This window comes from Triticum urartu, unplaced genomic scaffold (genome assembly GCF_003073215.2).
Source record: "Triticum urartu cultivar G1812 unplaced genomic scaffold, Tu2.1 TuUngrouped_contig_9722, whole genome shotgun sequence".
In the NCBI taxonomy this organism is placed as follows: Eukaryota; Viridiplantae; Streptophyta; class Magnoliopsida; order Poales; family Poaceae; genus Triticum; species Triticum urartu.
In genome coordinates this window covers 1,001-7,927 of record NW_024120795.1, presented here as the reverse complement: position 1 = coordinate 7,927, position 6,927 = coordinate 1,001, and the positions used below count along the sequence as shown (strand labels likewise).

The 6,927-nt window shown below is 45.6% G+C and overlaps 1 long non-coding RNA gene across 1 annotated transcript; it reads right to left on the bottom strand.

The window, feature by feature from the left end:
- Window positions 1–436: 436 nt before the first annotated feature.
- LOC125532364 lies at window positions 437–4,302 on the bottom strand. Its single transcript, XR_007294043.1, has 6 exons — window positions 3,583–4,302; window positions 3,293–3,461; window positions 2,845–3,160; window positions 1,436–1,484; window positions 1,049–1,298; window positions 437–927 (listed from the first exon to the last, which is right to left on the bottom strand). It is a non-coding gene; the product is annotated as an uncharacterized LOC125532364 (long non-coding RNA).
- Window positions 4,303–6,927: the final 2,625 nt, after the last annotated feature.

Sequence of the window (6,927 nt, the reverse complement as noted above, 5' to 3'; positions counted from 1 at the left end):
ACGCCAAGCCGAATTCATACCTTAAGGATGGTACGCGCGAAGAGATGGGATCGCCCGCCGCGGTCGCCGCCGATTCAGCCGGCGCAGATCCGGCCTTCTTCTTCTTCGGTGACGGCGTGGGGGGCTAGGGTTGGTTGGGTGGAGGACGAGGACGATGAATTTATTCCTCTCGCTGGGCAGGTCGAGGACGGAGAAGGTCAGGAGCGGCGAGCGGCGAGGAATAGATCGGAGGAGGATTCTGAACTGGATCGAGTAGACATGGATCTGGTCCTCAGGTGATCGGTTCAAGAAAAGATATTTCCCCCTGGACCATTATGCCCTTATTGCAATTAACATATTAAATTTAATCAATTAAAATTCCCCACAAGATCTGACGGCTAATAAAAATCAGACGTGATCAGACATGTAAGTGCTGCTAAGTACTCCGAGTACTAACCCAATCACCGTAAAACAGCTCTTCCTAAATATAAGACTTTTGGACAGTTTAATAGGGTGTTAGGTGTCACCATAAGAGCAAACACCCTATTAAACTGGGGTGTAAGAAGGGAACACTCTAGTAGTTACCATAATAGGGCGTTATCTCTGAAATATTGAGGATGAAAGGATAGCAAATAAAGAATGATCAAGTAAAGGAGAACTCAACATGATCTACAGATTATACATCTGTAGCAATACCATCATGACGCCTTCCGATTGAAATAATCTGCGGCATGTACAGCTGGGTTGGCAGAGAACTTCTACAGCCAACGCTTGAGAGTGACAAAGTGCAGGCTAGTGGTGCGCCTGCATAGTTCACGCCACCTGGTGTCTAGCACACAAGTCTTCAGGGCATCTTCGGGCTGAAGAAGGGACAACAGATGCCGGAGGAGGTCGTCAGTGAAGTCACCGAGGCAGTCCTTGCCACCCTCTACGGCCATCACAAGCTTTCTGTCGAACATGTAACGGGTGTTGAGGGAGCAAGCCAAAAAAAATCAGTAGAAGCACGAGAAAGCACAAAGTCGATCAAGGTGATAGGGTCTCAAGAAAATGGAAGAGAATGCAGCATCACCTGATCAGGAAGCTCTGGCCGCCGGCAGCAGCGGGAACGAACAAGGAGCAAGACGCCTCCTCCCATTCCTCCGGTATTTAAACCACAAGGGAGAGGAGACGATTCGGTGCCGTCCCTCGATTCCCCTGTCTGCCATTATTGTCGTGATCATCTCTTTGAAATTGTACTATGCTCCACTAATAATTGCCGTGATCGAGAAAATTCCTATGAGACGTGATATGGCTTCTTCCCCACATGCACAACAGAAGCTCTTCGAATAGGGAACCAAAAAACAAATTGTAAGTTGTGAAGCACTCGAACTTCAATAAAAACAACCAGGAAAAAGTATATATCTAGCCTGAAATTCCAAGGTATCTGTATAAGTACAACATAAACCGAAGGATTTACCTGCTTCAAAGTAGTTAGCTTTGCTTCTCCAAAAAATAGAAGGATTTACCTGCTCCAATAAGTAAATAAGGTATTGTGCGATACACTGACAATTGCCACTGACTTCTTCGTGTCGCTTAGTTACTATGATCTTGATATATATTTATTTTCAGAGTTCTCATTTCAGAAGGAATATAATATATATGTAGCATAGTGAAGACTGCACTTCTAGCATTAGTTATTTTTCTCCAATAATTTGTTATTGACATCATCATCAGGTCATCGGAGCCATGCACCCGCATAGCCATTGCCTATCTCTTTGGCGAATTTATACAAAATTCATACAATCGGAAAGCTATTGCTAGAACCTAAGATATACAAACGGAATTTACATAAATTCACGGCAGCACAATTTATGATGGCCTAAAAATTTACTCACGTTGCCGGGATTGAAGGAAATCACTTGAGTATTCGCTTGGGGAAAATTGTTCACGTATGAATTAAGACTAAGAGAGATGAACCTACATCCTTTTAATACATCTAATGCTTAACAATGCCAAAAACATTTTTTAATTGCATAGAAGTACAAATAATAAGCTATATTTAAAAATCTTCCTTGCATGAATAACTAACAATATACAATCACAACAGTGTTGTCAAATATTATGTCATGTCTTCCTGTGTTTAATTAGCCGATAGTTCTATAGTAATGTCTGGGTTCAAAGCAGAGTCCTATGGGCAGCAACTAATTTACTCTTTTGACCTTCCATTTTTACTTTATATGTGTGTGTGTAATCTGCCTAGCCTAACCACAGGCAAATACCATAAATCAGAGTCTAATCACAGGTAATCAATTGTTCCGTAAAGCAATATAGCAAAAATAGAAGCTAGTATAAAGTATTTAAGGAAATGGGATTGGAAAATGCATCCAACATCAACTGTACTATATCTGCAACAATATAATCCAGCCACCCAAAGTGCACATGCTACTCATTTCTCAAGAGAAGCCACTTCTTACTGTTGGAAAATGACAACAAGTAGGAATAGGATGAACTCAGGTTGCAATCTAGGACCACTGCACTAAGAATCTAATATGACAAGATAAAAAAAGTTATTTGTAAGCCATTTCTGCAGGCTCTTAGGCAGCCTGGCTGAGCATTTTCCTGCTCCTTAACCATATGGGAATAACGTTTTATGAAGGATGGATCTGCTGACATATACTAAGTAAGAACTACTGGAATTAAAAATAATTTGATATCTCGCAAAACCACTGAGTAAAAGAAATAACTTCAAAGGATTGGTAGAATAGTAGGTAAATATCCTTCAGGAGAAGCCCAGATAATCAATATACCTTTTTTTAGGGAAATTCAGTTTTCTGTGTGTTCTTTTAATGCAGGAGGAAAAAAAATTAACAATCTCTTTGGTTTTACCTTGAAATAACATAAGATAACTCCGTACTTGTTTGGTTGATTTAGGCATAAACAGCTGATCCAATAAGCTTGATGTTGAACAGTACATTGATGTAGGCATGAACAACCAATCCAATAAGCTTGATGAAGATTGCTAGTCCCCCTTTTGGATATAAAAGAAGACTTGTAATGTGGTAATCATACAGAGATATTAACATGGGGGTGGGGAATCAGAACCATAAAGAAACACTCCTCTAAAATTGTGCTCTTCTTGGATAGACACATTTGATGTACCTAAGGAACCAAATCGAATATAGTCATGATGGTATGACCTGGTCTACAAGAGAATCAAAGACTTGATATTAGTTATCGTCAGCAGGCACCATTAGCTTACACAAATAAATGAGCATATGTAAAATCATTTACTTCATCAATCCTAGATGCAAAATAGATATAAAGATTTGTGTACCTTCTGAATCCATCAGGACCTGACCATCCTATGGACTACAGATCCTCATCCAAACTGTAATTTCCTTCCTGTAGGAGGTTGGCCACCAATTGTTTGATGTTACATTGTAGCTAAATTTAGTGCAGCTTCAATCATCTCCTGAAGTTGGCCTCGTTCCTAGATTGCAGAACTGTTATGATAAAACAAAGTGTCAATCATCTCTTATCAGAGACGTAGAGAGACCCAGCGAGACCCAGCGACAAGGGGAAGTAAGAAATTGCCACAAAAGTAGAGTAAAAAAGTGCTCCTACCGGATTTCACCGATGCCTAAGAGTATGGCAAGGCCGCATCGCGCCGCCGACACCCGTGCGGCAAATCCAACCACCGATACCTTCTCCACCAGCTCTGTGCCACTTCCGGCGCTCGCGTGGCTTGGAGATGGAGACGAGGAAGACCCGCTATGGGCTGCTCCTCTCGAATGTGATTATGGTCGCGGCAGCCGCGCCGGTGATGGGTTCCAGATGGAGACGAAGTCGTTGCTGAGCCCGCCAGCGAGGAGGGGGGCATGCTCGCAACGGCGGTATCCGCCTTCTAGCCTGGGGCGGCCTTGGGGATAGACTGGAGGAGAAGGTATGGTGGAGGTGGCTTTGGCGGCGCCGGCGGAACCCTAGCAAGCGCACGGCATGACGGCGAGCGCCGGCGGTGACCACGCTGGCCGGGCAGCGCCAGGGGCGCGGGAGGAGGAGGAGGAGGCGGCGGGCCTGTAGGAGAGGGACGGCACGGCAAGCGGCGAGCCAGCGAGAGTGCCAGCATGTGGCGGCGGAGGCGGAGTGGGAGGAAACGAGAGAGAGGCGCCTGCGTAGCCCTTCGCCATCCACCAGCTGTTTTTTTTGTCGTATTTGTGATGACGTGGCTAGCGCGGGCGTTCCCCTTGATGCACAGCTGAATGGTTTTAATTTCGGTTAGCAAAGTTGAAAACCAAAAAACACTTTACAAAATATGTAACCGAAAATTCGGTTAACCGAGATTTTGGTTTGGTATTCGGTTTTACACCGTATTAGCTGAATGCAAATGCAGTAGCTACCATCCACCAGCGCTCTTATATATATAGGCTAGGACTGCAACCCCTTCTGTGTCTCCAATCGATGTGGGACTAAACCGAAAACGCACACGTACAGTAGCCTCACAGGAGAAAAAGAAAGCCCATAACAGCTTGGGCCTTGCATGCAGGTTGGTCGACTTGGGCCATGGAAACCGGCGGCGCGTGTGTGCTGCCGCGTAGCACCGGAGAATAAGTAGGGCTGGAGAAACTCTTTTACCGTAGGTTCACATGTCGTGAGGTATGTTTAGTTTCCTTTTCGGCTAACCAAACTAAAAACCGTACCGACTGAAGTAAGTTCGGTGTACAGAGTTAAAAACCAAATTTTCCTGCAACAACACTAAAAACCAAAAATTCGGTTTTCTCGGTTTCGGTATCGGTTCGGTCTTCGGTTCATCGGTTTTTATGCCCACCCCAAGGAGCTCGGCCCAATCAACTACAAGGGGGACAAACAGGCCCACGACATGGTGCTAACCCTAGGAGGCCAGAGGACCTTCTTGACGCCCTATACTATCGAACGACGACGCCTAGATCGCATCCGGCATGTAAACCCTAGACCTCTCCTGTCTATATAAAGGGAGGTCTTGGGTTCTACTTGGGATATCTACCCTCAGATAGGAGAACTCTCGGTAGCAACATCATACACCATTGTAACCCCTCGCACGAGGTGTCCCTCCATTATGAATAACCAAAACCAGCAGGACGTAGGGTATTACTCTCCGGAGGCCCGAACCTGGATAAACCCCTCGTGTGACCTCCAATCCATGACTTCCAGCTACGCTTGGACCCCTACCGAGGGATCAGACATGAATTTGCTCCGTCAGTTGGTGCGCCAGCCACAGGCGGCGCCAGCTGGGATCGATAATGGATCGGATCTTTCTCTACTTCTAGCGGCCTATCGCCGAGGAAGAGCTTAACCTCTGGCCCCTTCACGTTCACCGCAGACGAGTCGGGCTGGGTCGACATCAACCTACTGACCGACCTAGCCGTTGTGGGACCTCTCAAAGGACCCCCATCGCGATCTCGTCCGGACTAAGGGACACACCACGCCACCAACCTAGTGAAGGAAATATGCCCTAGAGGCAACAATAAAGTTATTATTTATTTCCTTATATAATGATAAATGTTTATTATTCATGCTAGAATTGTATTAACTGGAAACATAATACATGTGTGAATACATAGACAAACAGAGTGTCACTAGTATGCCTCTACTTGACTAGCTCGTTGATCAAAGATGGTTATGTTTCCTAACCATAGACATGAGTTGTCATTTGATAAACGGGATCACATCATTAGGAGAATGATGTGATTGACTTGACCCATTCCGTTAGCTTAGCACTTGATCGTTTTAGTTTACTGCTATTGCTTTCTTCATGACTTATACATGTTCCTATGACTATGAGATTATGTAACTCCCGATTACCGGAGGAACACTTTGTGTGCTACCAAACATCACAACGTAACTGGGTGATTATAAAGGTGCTCTACAGGTGTCTCCGATGGTACTTGTTGAGTTGGCATAGATCAAGATTAGGATTTGTCACTCCGATTGTTGGAGAGGTATCTCGGGGCCCTCTTGGTAATGCACATCATTATAAGCCTTGCAAGCAATGTAACTAATGAGTTAGTTGCGGGATGATGCATTACGGAACGAGTAAAGAGACTTGCTAGTAACGAGATTGAACTAGGTATTGAGATTCCGACAATCGAATCTCGGGCAAGTAACATACCGATGACAAAGGGAACAACATATGTTGTTATGCGGTTTGACCGATAAAGATCTTCGTAGAATATGTAGGAACCAATATGAGCATCCAGGTTCTGCTATTGGTTAGTGACTGGAGACGAGTCTTGGTCATGTCTACATAGTTCTCGAACCCGTAGGGTCCGCACGCTTAAACTTCGGTGACGATCGATATTATAAGTTTATGTGTTTTGATGTACCAAAGGTAGTTTGGAGTCTCGGATGAGATCGGGGACATGACGAGGAGTCTCAAAATGGTCGAGACGTAAAAATCGATATATTGGACGACTATATTTAGACACCGGAAAGGTTCCGAGTGATTCAGGTATTTTTCAAAGTACCGAGGAGTTACGGGAATACGAGGAAGAAGTAATGGGCCTCATGGGCCAAGTGGTGGAAGTGAGGAGGTAGGGCGCGCGGCCCCCTAGCCCAAACCGAATTGGACTAGGGGGCGGCCCCCCTTTTCCTCCCTCTCCTTCCTTCTCCTCTTCCCCTTCCTTTCCTCCTAGTAGGAGTAGGAAAGGGGAGTCCTACTCCTACTAGGAGGAGGACTCCTCCTCCTGGCGCGCCCTACAGGGGCCGGTCGGCCTCCCCCCTTGCTCCTTTATATACGGGGGCAGGGGAGCACCCTAGGACACACAAGTTGATCATTGATCTCTCTTAGCCGTGTGTGGTGCCCCCTCCACCATAATCCACATCGGTCATATCGTAGCGGTGCTTAGGCGAAGCCTTGCATCGGTAGCATCATCATCACCGTCATCACGCCGTCATGTTGACGGAACTCTCCCTCCAAGCTCTGCTGGATCGGAG